Genomic DNA, 17083 nt, shown 5'->3' on the forward strand with positions numbered 1-17083 from the left:
TGAGAGAGTACCGTGAGCTCATCCATGCACTTCTGACCTTCTTCAAAGGATTAAAGTGAGAAGCAAAATTATGTCTAGTTATACTGTCTGACAACTTGTCAGCCTGAAAATTATATATGGGGCTATAAATAAACTTTCAAAAATATATTAAATAAAATAATAAACTGATAGAAAATAAAACACTATGAAACAATTCATTAATCATATTGTCTATGGATCTTCTGGCACAAAGGACACCAAGGGAGATTGTTGATCTCAAAAACCAAATTTTATCTGGATCAAATTCTGAAGAATTTTTGGAGGAGAATAAATCAAATCAACATGAAACCCATTATGTTGACCTTTTATTTAGTGGCCCCACTGATATAAGATCAAGCACTTTTTGTGTGTGTGTGTGCGTGTGTGTGTGTGTGTGTGTGTGTGTGTGTGTGTGTGTCTAGTTATTCAATGTAACTGTACATTTTCACCCATATCTAAGCTTCAGACTTTCTCCATCTATGTGCAGATAATTTTCTATAATAATATTAAATCATATTATATCATACCAACTGCTATTTTACAGACGGTTTATGGATAATTTCCATAAAATGATTTGTTACAATGCTAAAGGAATTCATATTGTTAAATTAAGACAAATATGCACTGATTAATGTATTAATTACAACTATTCATGTTGGAATATTCATATATTGGCAATACACTAGACTACTACACAATGTTTATTTGAATGCTTATCATCTTCTTATTGATATATACATATATACATTTAAATAAATAAATACATTTTTTAACAACTCATGAAAAGCAGGACAGTTTAATTATTTGATTGGCAACTTCATATAAATTTAATAAAACTGAACTTGTCTTTAAAGCTAGTTTATCTTTCAACTTTACTTTTCAACACTACAGTAGCTAAAAAAAAAAAAAAGAAGAAGAAAAAAAAAAATACTGCAGAACCCGACTACTACAGACTGGTTCTTAGCAAAGCCTGAAGAAGAAGAAGAAGAAGAAGAAGAAGAAGAAGAAGAAGAAGAAGAAGAAGAAGAAGAAGAAGAAGAGGAAGAAGAAGAAAGAATCCCTCATTATTCTGTTTTCTTCCTACAATTTTGTTGCCATATTGTTGCTATATAGAGGGCAAGCAGGCATATAATTGTGGGAAGCTGAGTGCATATGACACATGAAAATTGGGCTTTTGTGAAAAGGCAAGTGAAGGCGATGATGATTGATGGGGTGCAGGGGTGCCCTACAGAGACCATTTCACTAACAATGAGAGACAGAAAGGCGGAGAGAAAGAGAGAGACAGTTGCGGAACAGGCAATAAGGGACCATGGTCAATGAAAAACGCGCTGTGCTTCGAATATCCCAGCAACTAATGACCCCCATGAGGCAAAAGTTAAAATCCTATAAAATAAAGTTCACTAACGCATAAAGCCCTAATAAGTATCCCTTTCAGCATTTTACAAGACTTGGAAACTTTAGGAGAGGTGAGCATAACCACGCATAGCCAGCTCCGGGTTCCAACGAAGATGTGAAGACGGTTTCACGTCTGTCAACATGAAGCTGGACAACAATAATACAAACACAAGACCAGAATAAGTAAAGTAGACATATTTACAGCAAGGAAAATCATCCAGATGTCAGAGAGTGCTGCCAGGTGATGGTTAATGGTTGTCATATATATAAAAATAAATACTCTGTTGATACTACTTATAGAAGTATGAAATAAATGGTAAGCTCTATATGACCGTATACTGTAGAGTCTAGTCAACTCTATGTTTCTTCCTGATGTTCGACTGGAATTTTCCCTTGCTACTATCATGTCTGGTTTGCTCATTAAGGATCTAAATTTTCATCTGGATTTCTAAGGCGGTGCTGTGTGACGATATCTACTGTTAAAAACTTAACAACTAAAAAGCTGAAGTTGAGATAAATTGAATGGAATGAAATTCATTGTTGTCATTTCTTCTGAAGTAAAACACGATACTGAGCATGATGTTCTGCATCATCATCATCATCATCATCATCATAAACATCATCACATTATTTCTGTAAATAAATTCAACGTCTTCCTTTTTTTTTTTTAATGAAAATGAGATAAGCAGATTCTCACTCTACTGTGCCATTACTTACCTTAGCCAATACCATTACCATATGTATATGGTGTGTGTGTTGGTGGGGAAGGGGGGGGGGGGGGTCTGGGGTGGCCATTCAGAACAAATTCTGAAATATGAAACTTATGGTAGCAAATGCAACAGTTACAACATGATTTTACACTATCAAGGAATCGTCCTTCTTACATTCAAGTATTTTTTGGAACAAATAAACACACACACACACACCTGCTTCTTATAAAACTCAAATAAGTAAATAATGCCACTTAAGCTCAGTTTAGATCAAAGTATCCGGTAACCTACAATTAAGGACAAATCTATTGTAGCACCGCATAACAAGGTACTGATGAGCTGCTGCCTGCATTGTCCCCAAGGGAAACGATGTCTTACATCAGCCAAATGTCAGCTAGCAAGCCATTCTAATCAGGAACAGTCCTCGCTTCAACTTTGACCTTGTTTACTGGCGTGGCAACATGCAAAGTATGTCCACTTGGTCTGGTGCATTTAATAAGGCATCTTAACAAATTGACATGAAGTGCCTGCTCCGGGGAGGAAGGGGGAGGAAATTGGCTACGGGGGCCTGCTTTCTGTTAGCTGTAAATGATTCAGATCGGGAGGGGTGTTGGGGGGAGGTGGGAGAATGGGTGGAGATAGAGAACAATGTGTCACAAATTAGACTTGGAAATCAAGAGCCATGGGCCCTGTTCTTCATCTTATTCGACACACACACATCTTAATCTATACATGAAGACAGACACACACACAGACAATCATGGACACAGACTAGTGGGTAAGCAAAGGCTGGAGGGGGTGGGGAAGTAAAAAGGAAAACAACATCTTATCTTACTTCTTTCTATAGTCTCTATAAGACTCAAATGCATAAGATCCTGTAAGAAGGGTTAGTTATTCATATATTTTCAGTAACTGCTTCATCTTGGTCAGGATAGTTGGACCTCTATGGCAAGAAAACAGGGATTAAGAAATGTGGAATACACCATGGATGAAATGGAGTCCATCACAAAGAATCCTGTACGTATATATGACATAGATTACATAGGTGTAATTTAGTATAGCTTTAGTATATCTAATCAACATGAAGCTGGAGGAAAACAGATTTTTTTTTTTTTAACAACATGCCCTAACTGGGGGGGCACGGTGGCTTAGTGGTTAGCACGTTCGCCTCACAGCTCCAGGGTTGGGGGTTCGATTCCTGCCTCCGCCTTGTGTGTGTGGAGTTTGCATGTTCTCCCCGTGCCTCGGGGGTTTCCTCTGGGTACTCCGGTTTCCTCCCTTGGTCCAAAGACATGCATGGTAGGTTGATTGGCATCTCTGGAAAATTGTCCGTAGTGTGTGATTGTGTGAGTGAATGAGAGTGTGTGTGTGCCCTGCGATGGGTTGGCACTCCGTCCAGGGTGTATCCTGCCTTGATGCCCGTTAACGCCTGAGATAGGCACAGGCTCCCCGTGACCCGAGGTAGTTCGGATAAGCAGTAGAAGATGAATGAATGAATGAATGCCCTAACTGTACACAAATTAGGGAAACTTTTTCTGCACTTTAACCAATAAAAAGACTAGAATATGATGCCAACCAAAAACTCACACACCTTGAGAAAGCTCAAAACTGGCAGCCAGGATTGTGAAGTCGTGTCATGACAAAACAGTGACTTCACTTCACAATAACGTCAATACTGTAAACATGATTAAAATGCTTAGACATTCTTGGGTAATTCAATTTCAATTTACTCGTATAGCACTTTTAACAATAAACATTGTCTCAATGCAGCTTTACAGAAGTATAAACAGAATGCAAATTTTGTAGTTTAAAATTAAGTTACTATTTATCTCTAATATTTATCCCTAATGATCAAGCCTGAGGCGACGGTGGCAAGGAAAAACTCCCTGAGATGATATGAGGAAGAAACCTTGAGAGGAACCAGACTGAGAAGGAAACCCATCCTCATTTGGGTGACACTGGACAGGAAATAATGTAAATTTAAATAATGTCCTTTCTTGTCAGCACTTGCTGTTTTCCACCAGCCCTGGTCTAGAGTGACCCCACAGCAGCGATACATCTATAGCTCTTGATCAAAACAAAGAAATACCTGGTGAGCTGAGCGGTTATTACAGCCACGTGGTATTCATTGTACTCTTCATAGTCAATTCCACACAGGTCAAGTAGGAATGGAAATAACTGGATAGACCACTATAAAGGCTGATCAGTTGCTGTGTTTTATGTGAAACACATGTCCAGTGCCTCACCAGTACTACATGGTAAATATATTTGAAAGTTCTTTAGATTTTGGCTAATAATGAATGATGAGTTAGCAAAACTTGCAGTAGTTAGCCACAAAAGCATTGGACGAACACTTCCTTAAAAGGGATTGTGGTTAGCCTGTAGCACTTCTTCATATTCAGGCTAAAATTGTGATTTGTGTGCAGTAAATGGCTACAGGGTATGTAGACTCACACTGGGTTAGCAGGGACCTCGCTGACTCTAATTGAATTCAGGGGCTGGTGGGTGCTGGGAAAGGTGTTGAGAGAAAAGCCTTTCAGGGCATCTACAACAGGAAGCTTTAGATTAAGGGTCAGTATGCTCAGATACTTCCTTTCTCTTCTGAACGAAGTATGAGACTTCCTCTGCTAAGTGTACATGATAAGTCACTAAGAGAATGAGAAACTTATTTCAGTAGTGTTATAACTCATATTTCAGTTATGCATTAATAAATAAGGAGATTATACAGTTTACATTAAAGTGATATCACTTCCTGTTGGACATATAGACAAATTTGTCCATCTTTCTGATCCAATCACAATTGATCCCTGTACAGATTTAACATTTTGGGTGCTGACGTTCATTAATTCCTCCGAATGACTGGAATCCTGGCATCAGGCTCAATGTGTAATGCAACTTTAATCAACCCAACCCATAATGCTGCAAATCAAAAACAACAACAACAAATGAAATATTATACAGTGAAACAAAGGCAAACAAGCTAACCGTTTTCTGTAGCACTTATCCTACACAGAGCCCATCAAAGCCCATGGATTCAGGACACAAGGTGGGTGACACAAGGTGGTGTCCACACATCACACACCAATGTACAATTGCATACACAATCACACACGAGTTCTCACACATTAAAAAAAATTTAGACATGCCAATCAGCCTACAACAAATGTCTTTAGACTAGGGGAGGAAACCAGAATAACTGGAGCAAACCCCAAAAACAGAGAGATCATACAAACTCCAAACACAATAGGACGGAAAAAAAAAGGAAATCAGCACCGCGACCTTGGAGCTATGAGGTTTAAGTGCTAACCACTGAACCACTGGGCATTGCAGTAATGCTACTACTAATACTACTGCTAATAAAAATAAGAAGAAGAAGAAGAAGAAGAAGAAGAAGAAGAAGAAGAAGAAGAAGAAGAAGAAGAAGAAGAAGAAGAAGAAGAAGAAGAAGAACAACAACAACAACAACAACAACAACAACAACAATATCAAAGCCTATCAAATAATATATAATCATATTAATAAAACATCTCACATTAATAGCCAACTTCATACACACACACACACACACACACACACACACAGTTACCTGCAGACAACTGAATCTTTGTAGCTCTAGACTAACAGACCTCTAATCATCTTTTGACAAACTTACAGCCCTAAAATGCTTAAATTGAGCCCAGAAAAATTAAGCAAAATAATCTTAGGGTTTTTTTTCTGTCATGCAATTTATTACTTAATTGTAATAATGTGTCAATTCTGTGGGTGATATAGAGTTACCTGTTTTCTTTCGTGACTATGTGATATTTATGCAGAGAGAGAGAGAGAGAGAGAGAGAGAATGCACACACGCGCTAGGGCACTTGGGAAATTAAGCCAGTTTTCTTCCATGATCAATTTCAGCTGGTGGCTTCTAGGCTTCTTGTGTGATTGGCTTGAAATAACGACAACAAACACATTCACTGTGTACAGCAGAAAAAAAATTAACTACTAAAAAAAACTACTAAAACAAGCTTTTTCATAAACAGCAGTTTAACAACACTGCATCTCAAATAAATACATCCAAGACCCTGCAATGTCATGGAGGATTTTTTAAGATAAGATCAAAATCTGGTACATTTTTACCTGCAAGATTTAGGAACATCAATTGCAGTAAAACAAGACTCAGTTCATCTCTGATCTGTTAATGCTTAAACTCTGTCAAAACTCTGTCCACATTTCACTGGACAATTGATCACAATCAAGATCATTCAAGACAATCAAAAAGAGCTGCTAACTTCTGCCGACATGAACAGCAACGGCTATAGGGGACTACATGTGGGCATGTCCAGTGATGTGATAAAGCTGAGAAAAGTTCAACTTTATGCAAATATGACATGATGCATGTGTACAATGGTAATGTTTATACACAAACATCAAATCTCCCTCCAGAAGAGAATATAAGAATCAAGAAAACTGATTTATTGTCAATACTGAAACGCCACCCACATTACTGTATAGTCATCACACTAACACTAACACTAAAACAGCTGCTGTGCCATATCCACTTTATGAATAGATCAAGTTGAATAAATGGTAGTGTGAGCTGCAGGCCTACAGAAAAATACCACAATATCCATCATCATAATCATCATCATCATCATCATCATCACCTCCATCACGATCATAATCATAATCATCAGCACCACCCGGAGTGCACTGGCCTGCATCTCATTGCCACTGTTGATATTTCTTTTCCATTTCACATTAAACTGTTCCTCTCAAGGGCCTCAAGGCTCAAGGGGTCACACTCATTCAAATGCCTTTCAGTCCTCCTGTCCTCACAGCGCTGTTTCCATACGAAGCCTGTTAGTGAGAAATTCCTCTTCCTTCCCGTTCAGAGCAAGGCTCAAATGAAGACCCCAGAGACACTGAACTGAGGCTACTGAAGAAACTGCATCTTAAGAAACAGGCTGGTGCAAATAAAGCTAATTTAAATCACTCAAAAAAAACAATGAAAAAGCCAGGCTTTGAGTTGTGAGGACATCATAGTGTATATAACTTATATAGAATCTTTACTTAGGCACAAATCTAAATTTTTGTCAAACTGGAGCATTTTTTTTTTTTTAATGTCCAGCATAATTACTCTTAAAAAAAAAAAAAATTAACAAATATAACTCGGAAACAGGGGGGCACGGTGGCTTAGTGGTTAGCACGTTCGCCTCACACCTCCAGGGTTGGGGGTTCGATTCCCGCCTCCACCTTGTGTGTGTGGAGTTTGCATGTTCTCCCTGTGCCTCGGGGGTTTCCTCCGTGTACTCCGGTTTCCTCCCCTGGTCCAAAGACATGCATGATAGGTTGATTGGCATCTCTGGAAAAATTGTCCGTAGTGTGTGATTGCGTGAGTGAATGAGAGTGTGTGTGTGTCCGGCGATGGGTTGGCACTCCGTCCAGGGTGTATCCTGCCTTGAAGCCCGATGAACCCAGAGATAGGCACAGGCTCCCCGTGACCCGAGGTAGTTCGGATAAGCGGTAGAAAATGAATGAATGAATGAATGAATGAATGAACTCGGAAACACAGAAGCCATATTATGGACCACTGAGCTTGCATAAATTTGGGTGCAACAGAGCAAGAAGAAGATCACGAGAAAGCACCTGAGAAGAGCCGGAGAGTAACTCTAGATTTTTAATTACAGCTGTCCAACTGCTGCGGCCTGATCAAACAGATCACACAACTTCCTGGTAAATTAAGTGACTCACAGAACAGAGCAAGGGCTGAGAAAATGGGACACATACTCAAACTGTCAGTATACAAACACAACACACACACACACACACACACACCTCTCCAGCCAACTCTAGACACACGTCTGAGTCACTAAGCAAAGTCTGCTCCAACAGTGCAAAACCAGACAGTTGTTAATCTGGAAGCTAAAATTTTTTTAGCCCACTTGCTTTTGGATGTCATCGCATAATTACCTAATGTCAAAGCGGCGTAGAGGAACGAATGTGACAAGACTGAATTACATCTTTTCTTCTTTGCTCTGCCATTCAGTCACAACTCAGTCAAATCGGATCTGTCTGCTTCACGTGTTAACATTGAGAGAAACCCGGGCAGAAGGCCAAGTCAAGAGAAAGCTCATCCACCTCCACCCCCCCAAACCACACACACACACACACAGACACACACACACACACACACACAGAAAACTGTGACATTGCCTAAAGTTCTGGCAAAGCTAATAAAATGTGAATAAATTACATTCCATTCCCTCTTCACCAAAATTTCACGTATTGAGTCTCAGGAAATCAGGGATGACAATTTCCTCCTCGCGTAACATTAGAATGCAGAAGCTTGGAGTCACAGAGGCTCCAGAGTCGCCACTGCTGGTTTTACCCAATTACCCTCATCCTCCCGTTTGTGAGTGGAATCCAGTCCTGACCCATCATGCACCATATCTACTAGCAGTAGTGGAAGAAAAGAATCTAAGAAAACTGACAATGTTGGCTTTATGACACATCTCTATAGTGTAGAACAGTTGTAAGTGGACTAATAAGGTACAGTAGATGAGGTGTTCTGCAATGGAGAAGTTAGTCAAGCTCTTTCATGATTTTTTTTCTTTTCATTTCCAGGCATCACAGAGCTCTCAGACCTGCCTGATTTCAGTAGAAGCTTTTCTTGGGCCTTGTGCTCCAAAAAAATAAAAAGCAAATATTATGCTGTCACAGCTGTTTTCCAGAGCATGACCTTTCTAAATGCAAAGGACAAGGAACAAACATGTCCTATTTACCTGCACACTCAACTCCACTTACAAAATCTGCTGTAGATCCTGTATGTGCAAATACTTTTTTATGTCCATTAGTTCTCAGGAGCTCTTGGTTGCTTAATTCCACTCAACTACAAATTATTGTAGAAATGACATTATTTACATTTACATTATTTCCTGTCCAGTGGCACCCAAATGAGGATGAGGTTTCCTTCTGAGTCTGGTTCCTCTCAAGGTTTCTTCCTCATATCATCTCAGGGAGTTTTTCCTTGCCATCTTCACCTCTGGCTTGACCATTAGGGATAAATTTTAGAGATAAATAGTAACTAAATTTTAAACTTTAACATTTTTATTCTGTTTCTATACTCACGTAAAGCTGCTTTGAGACAATGTTAATTGTTAAAACTGCTATACGAGTAAATTGAACTGAATTGATAAACAACGTGCTCTTGTCCAAGTTTTTTGGCATGTTCCATTCTTCATGAGGACCCTAAAACTGCAAATATCCCTGAACTGAATTAATCTGAGCACCATGCGCTAATGCTAAAATCCCCTCTGAATATTTAGGTAACGCTATAGTCTCCATTCTTGCTCTTAAATGACCTAAGGGTCTTAACTGACCACAAAGGATTGACTTTCCTTTGAAAGCCTGGCTTAATATAAGAACTGCTCTTTTTTTTTTGGAGGCAGATAATCTGGAAAGGAGAGATCTTTGAGATAGCTGTGGTCCGGGAAGGACAGAGATCTGCTTCTTGTGTGACTACTCACTGAAGGGTTAAGGCGATCCATCCAAGGTAGTCGTTAGATGTCATCACTCCTTCATTGAGGTCTTTTCTCTGCCATTATGGAGTCTGTACAGAAAAGAAAAGTGTTCTTTTCTTGAGTGTGTGGTTGGAACGAGATGATGGCAGAGAACGGTAGAAATACTAAACCAATCAAACCTTATTGTATGATATAACGTTATTATATGACACTTGTCTGGATCAAAGCTGTTCCCTCCCTCTGCAACACCCTTTGATAGTTAAACAAATGAACTGCATGCTTAGTAACACAGTGAGCTGCTAAAAAAAGACGTTAATAAATCAGTAACCTGAATGTAAATAAGACAGTTGGGGAAATATTTTAGGGAAGTGAATGACAGAAAACAAATAGGTCTTCTGTTTTCTACTGCAACAAGTAGTCAAAAAGTTAATAGCGGGATAACCTATAACACCGGGTGTTTTTTTGTTTGAGCTTTTTTTTTTGCATGAGTCATTGCTTTCATCGATTATTTTTTCTTCCTAAAAAACATATATCCTAGAGATATACCACAAACCACAAATCTCTTTAGCGCTCTCAGTTTGCTCACATGTTAAGTCAAATTCCACGAACAAGAAAACACCTTAAAAAGTGTTTGAAAACAATTTAAAAAGTACAAAATGTCAGAAAGAAAAATGGCTGTTATTGCCTTCCTTGGGGTTGACTGGTTTCTATTTAATGGTGTCCCTAAACTGCCCCTAGGTGCTATAATTGAATGTTGTTGGACTGAGACTAGAGCTGAGTCCCAAATGTAATGTATACATTATGCAATTATATTATGCACTATGTACTCTATCGCATAGTGTAAGCCGTTTCCCAGTCGATGACAAATGACATTAAATGTACATTTAAAGTATTTGTCAGAGACAATTGTCCAGAGCAACTTACGTCATCTCCTTTTTATACAACTGAACAATTGATGGTTAAGAGCCTTAGTGGACCTTGGATTCAAACTCACAACCTACTGATTGGTCATTCAACACAACCACTAGGCAACCACAATCCCATGCATGTAATGTGATGTTGCTAGCTTTAGTAAAATATGGCGATTTTTTTAAATGTTATACAAATAAATCAATGTGGGATCATTTAAAGTTATTGTAAGGCATTTGGTCCACCAGAGTGTCATCGGCTATGTTGACAATTTTTCCACCCTGACTCTTCTTATGTGAGCTTAGCTGCGAGTGTTGAGTGAATTAACATTGCACACTTCATTTTTTTAGTTGAATAAGTGCATCATCCTTGCTTGGATTGAAGTGCAGTTCTTCTTTCTGATATTTTTGGTGTGAACATACTACTCACACTATTTATACTACAAACAGAATACAGCATAAGTAAGGAATTTGGAATATATCTTATGAGGAGACCTGAATTATCAAGAAGTGAGCAGAAGAGCAAATGCTTGATAGAGTTCAGTATATTGTTTGATGTCAAGTGAACTGCCTACGCTTATGCCAAGCCAGATGTGACATCCTCCTCCCTGTCCCATGCTGGAACAACTGGGCACGTGATTTGGCCTGCTTTGGTTTTCTGGAACATATGAAATAATAACTCAAAGCATAACGATTAGATCATTATTGTAACGAGTAAACCAAACAGAGTTTCCGAAATAAAAAGATGAGATATTACAAGAACAGAAAACAGATTCACTTGCAGCTGTGGTCCACCATCAACCAGAGAAAACAAATCAAACAAACCAAGGTCAAAGCATTAGAACTGATTGAAGTTAATGCACTTGCATCACAGTGCAGCAATGTCCAGACATACACAGCGTGCCAAATGATTTGTATCATACCAAACTTAGAAACATCAAGCTGAAATGGTTTTGGATGCTACTGGCATCACCCCTACTACACTTTCAAAATCTGTTCAGTAAACCTTTACCTCAAAGGATGAGATCATATTCACAAACAGAGCACACTTTCCTGCAGATGATCATATATGTGAGCAAGGTTCATCTAGAAACTGTAGTGTAACTGTAAATACACTCAAGGCAAAGTATTTTCTTCTTACATTTATATTTACCTTCCTGCCATTTGGCAGATGCCATTATCCAAAGCGACTTACAGACTCGATCAGTGAATACGTCAATACTGGGCACTAGGCCACAGTCTAAAATAGCATTGGTCTAAAAATTGTTCAGAAGAAAAACACCACGAAAAGCACACAGACAGTTTTTTTTTAAGTTTTTAAGTGCTAGTTTAAGTACTTCAGGAAGAGGTAAGTCTTTAGGCATTGTTTGAAGATAACCAGTGACTCATCTTTCAGACATCATGGGGGAGTTCATTCCACCAACCTAACTGTAGGTACCAGATTCTTGAGTCATGACTATTAATGTAATCCACTTTACAGGATTTTTTTTAATACAGAGGTAGAAAAAATTTACTAATTTGACTAGTGGGCTACTGAAATCTCCAGTGTGCTTGCCCAGTCTCAAGGCTTGGGTGCCGTTACCATTATTAATCCATTATAAGGAAAATGTAAGTTAAAATTCTCCACACAGGATCTCTGGAGCTTAGTCAGAGGGACCATCAGGTTCTTGCTCACAGTTCTCACTAAGGCCCTTCTCCCCCGACCAGACCTTGAAAGAGTCCTGATTCTGCCAACGTTCTTCCATTTGAGAATTATGAAAGTTGCTGTGCTCTTGGTAACTTTTAGTGCAGCATTGATTTGCAACACTCCTGTCTCTGAGCTCTGCAGGCAGTTCCTCACTGACCTCATGGCTTGGTCTTTGCTCTGATATGCATTGGTCAGCTGTGAAGCCTTCTGTAAAGAGGTGTGCCATTCCAAATCATGCCCAATCAATTGAATTTACCACAGGTGGACTCCAATCAAGGTGTAGAAACATCTCAACAACAATCAGGATAAATTGGAGGCATCTGAGCTAAATTTCAAGTGTTGTTGCAAAGTTTCTGAATACTTACGTACATGTAATATTTTAGTTTTATTCTTTATAATACATATACAAACATTTCTAGAATTCTGTTTTCATTTTGTCAATATGGGGTACTGAGTGTAGATTAATGAGAAAATAAATGAATTTGAACGATTTTAGTGTCAGACTGTGTATTATTGAGGATTAATGATTTCTTGAATTCCTGTGAGCTCTGTGTAACACCAAGAAAATAACGCATAGTGCTCTATTTATACTGATAATGTCTCTGATAATGTAGTATGGAACAGATGCCCACAAAAAAATGTCAGCATGTCTCTGGGCTGTACTTTGCTAAGCACTGATTCCACATGCCTGTAAGTTGTTAATTCATTAAAGAAAAGTTGTTCTGTCATCCATACAAGCTAAAGCATTCAACTATTAAATAGCCAGAATACATCCTTGGCTGATCCGAAAAACAGAAAAACATGTCAACAGCAAATACAATGATGTGTCTGGCAGAAATTAATCTATAATTTTATGTGCTCATGTATTCTTTCTACATATATATTCAGATATAAGGAACTATGGCTAGATATATAGTGTATGTTTATAGAAGGGAATTTTTTGTAATCACACTATCTGGTGTCATCAAGGTGAGATGGGTGTCTGGTTCCTCTTAAGGTGTCTTCTCAGGAAGTTTTTCCTTGCCACATTTAAAAATAAAATGTAAAGTTTATGTTTTATATCCTGAATTTATTACAGTTAAACACGCTATACAGATAAAATGCATTGTGCACACCAACAGCCATTTGGTTGGATCAGAGAAAATAATTATATCTGCAGTAACAAAAGGTAAATAACCCTTTTCATTGTCCTGGCCACTAACGTTAGCGATCTGTCCGCCTCTGTCAAACAAACAGAAAGATGAAACACAATATTTATAATATTCTGTTATATTATATTATATGAAGTATCTGTCTCGAATGAGTCCAGTATTATTCCACTGCAGAATCTTTACTGCTAGATTTGAAAGTCAGAGCCACTGAAGGTAGAAGATTCTTTAAACCACAGCCAGTGAGATTCTGCCAGGGGGTAACATGGATGTGTGAGAAGGTGAAAATCTTGTTGAAATGTCACCTTCTCTAAAATGCCATGTGTCAACAAATGCCCGTGCCCTGTAGCTCTGATCTGGCCAGGCAAAAGTCCAGGATAGTCATCAATCAGTCCAGAGATCTTTCAAAAGTTGGGACTGGAGTGCAGGAAAGAGCTAGAGTAACAAGGTGGGACCAAAACCCACAGGATGACCTCTGACCTGAATGACATCTATGGGGAAGGGTTGTTAGTACAGAATGCTGTGTACTTTTCAGCAAAAGTGGCAGACAGGTGTAAAGCCATTTTTCACAAAATTCTTTTAACCTCTCTACTCTGTAAACCTTTTAACTTGTTCTCTTAACATTTCTTTTTTCTTTTTAGGGGGAATTTTTGATTATCAGCATTATTGGATTGATTTGTGTAAATTATGACACAATTAAATCCATTTCCTGGTTTTAATGCAAGAGAATGAGCCTCTTTCCCTAATGTGCAACAAGGGTTTATAAATACGGCTCGAATCCCAAAACTGAAATAGCCATAATAATAATTGTTTAAAAAAAATCACTGTGTTTGCTCTACTCTATATTTGGGTATACTTTGTGGTACAGTATAACAAAGAAAAACAAGTTTTGGAACAAATCATCCAAGTCCATTTATTACAGTTTATTATGCTATTATTCTAGTAAGAGTCATAATCTTCATAAATCTGTCTATGGTGCAGTAGATGGATTTGAGAATAGAAGTCTTTATTTTGTCACATGTGCATTACAGAACAGCAAAATCTTTTCTCTGCATATCCAACTTTGGTGGTTGGGGTCAGGGAACAGGGTCAGCCATGATACAGCACCTTAACAGTGCAGGGATGGTTAAGGGCCTTGCTCAAGGGCCCAACCATGGCAGTATGGCATTACTGAGGCTTAAAAGCTGATCCTCCAATCAACAACCCAGAGACTTAACCGATTGAGCCATCACTGCTCACAGCAGCTTAACCTGGCACATTATTTTAAAATTCTCACCTAGAGAAGAGTGGAAATTAAATAGAGTCATACTACTACTACTACTGGAACTAGAAAAAAAATCCCTCTGAATCATGGTGTTGTGGAGACTATGATGCTTAATAGCACGTCATTTTCATATTCATAAATCCATTCATTGAGCCTTGATAAGGGCGAAGCCATCCTGGAAAAGACCACATCCATAAGGATGGAAATGATTTCTCACAGGATAAAGGTGAACAGACTGAATCATTTTCTACTGATTTGCACTGACTCTTCTCTAAGGGGATAAGTGGATCCAAACCATGCAAGTAAAAGGTCTCTACAGCATAACAAAGACACCAGTTATTCCTTTAACTTGTCATGCGTTTGGAACTTCCCAGTGTGGAAATCAGGGTCTATCTCTCAGTCTAAAAAAATGGCTTCCTAATAGATAGATGAGATTCAAATTGGTCAATTCTAACTTATACGGTTTACACTAAATAGTTATGTTTTTGTCAGCATGCTCTTGGGGGTCGTTAGGATAATTTAGAATCACACTGAAATGGAAATTGCGTGCAGTAGTATTTGTTCTTTGTGTTCACGTTGTTTGGAGACGTCACTGATAGCTATACACAAACAGCATAGGTGAAAAAGATCTGAGGCCATTGATTGCAGGCTGCAATCAACAGTACTTAACAAGCACAAATATTTACAAACAGTCTTGTGCTACTTTTGAGATACTAGTGTTCCTGACCACTTCTGCTCTCCATTCTGATGCCCTGCATCTGATTGGAGACTCCTCATTTGGGAGCAGTTTGCTGAGGATGGATCCACATGAATAGCCTGAAGGTACGTGGGATTTGCTGTGGATGGTACCATTTAGAAACCATGAACATGGCTTTAGACTGAAATTGATATGAACAGATTCGCTATGATGTCTTAGGATTACATGCTATAGTATTGTTTGGACTGCAATTAATACAAACAGTTTTGCACTCATGTCTCCATCAGCGAACACCCAGATGAAGATGGCTTGCCTTTTAAGTCTGGTACCTCAAGAGGTTAAGGCTTTGGGTTGAGGATCAGGATTCAAGCCCCAGCACTGCTGCCACTGTTGGGCCAGGGGTGCTGCATCACGGCTGACCCTGTGCTATGACCCCAACCTACAAAGTTGGAAAATATAAAGAAAATACTTCACCATGCTGTTTTAAATATGTGACAAAATAAAGGTGTATACTTTAAATGTGTCAGGGAGTTTTTCTTTCAACCATCACATATGGCTTACTCATTAAGGATACATTTATAATTTATTCCTTAATGTCAGATATAGTTATCTATATATTTCTGTAAAGCTTTTTAGTGACAATGTCCATTGTTCAAATAAAATTGAATTAAACTATGTGAGGTACTCCGGAGTTATTTACATGAACTTACATTTGATTCTGTTAGTGTTAAAATTAAATGTAAAAAGAATTGAAATCTGCATTTCTTCAGAAGCATGCAGACTGAGCAAGCAGAGCAGACAGAAGACATGATTTAGCAGTTGACTCCCACTGTTTGGGTCGCGTTTTTGACGCTGGGGCTCGAGGTGGAGCTGAGAAGTTTCCCAAGGCCTGGCGAGTGTAAACGTTTGCTGCATGGTCCTGGGTTGACCAGGGGGACCCGTATTGTGTGTTTGTACGTACGTGTGGTTGAGCCAGTGTCGTCACACGGCCCACCCACACGGCTTGAAGCCCAGTGTCAGTTTCCGTTGCTGCTCAAGTGAAGTAGTGTTTTTTAGCTTATCCATTAGTTCCAGTAAGAGGACAGACATACAGCTGATGGTTCCAGAGTGGAATGCAATCCATTATAAAAATCATTTTCTATTACCAACTATCTAAAAGAAGAAAAAACACACACAGTGGCAATATTTTAATCAATCCTTTTTAGACACCTTAAAATCAATTCAGTGATTAAAACAATCAGTTAAAACTATATTATTAATCTAGTATTTCCTATTACACGATTACAATAAACTAAAGATTTAGAAACTTAAACTTAAAAAATATATATTAAGCTTTATTAATTTCTTCTTGTTTTATTGCCAAATTGGCTTCTTTATGTACAAAAAATCTTTCATATTAACATTAATATAGATATTAAAATTATTTGCCAACAGACGAGCTTGACATAAATAAAAAATAATGTGTAGAAAGAGGTTTAATAATTTTCTATTTGATTTCTTATACCCTCATTAATATAGTATAAAAACTAGATGCATTTCAATTAATGCTAAATAAAATATATTTTTATCTGTGATGTTTTGCATGTGTGTTGAAATACTAATCAGTATATTTGTTAGGATTCATAATAAATAAAATAATATTTATAAGTTAACATAAGCATAATATTTTTTAAGGTAATAGTTGGTAAATTTACAAAAAATATAACTATAGGTCATAATTTAACTACACTGCGCAGAAACATTTTTAAAATG

The sequence above is a fragment of the Tachysurus vachellii genome, chromosome 18, assembly GCF_030014155.1.
Source record: "Tachysurus vachellii isolate PV-2020 chromosome 18, HZAU_Pvac_v1, whole genome shotgun sequence".
NCBI classification, from domain to species: domain Eukaryota; kingdom Metazoa; phylum Chordata; class Actinopteri; order Siluriformes; family Bagridae; genus Tachysurus; species Tachysurus vachellii.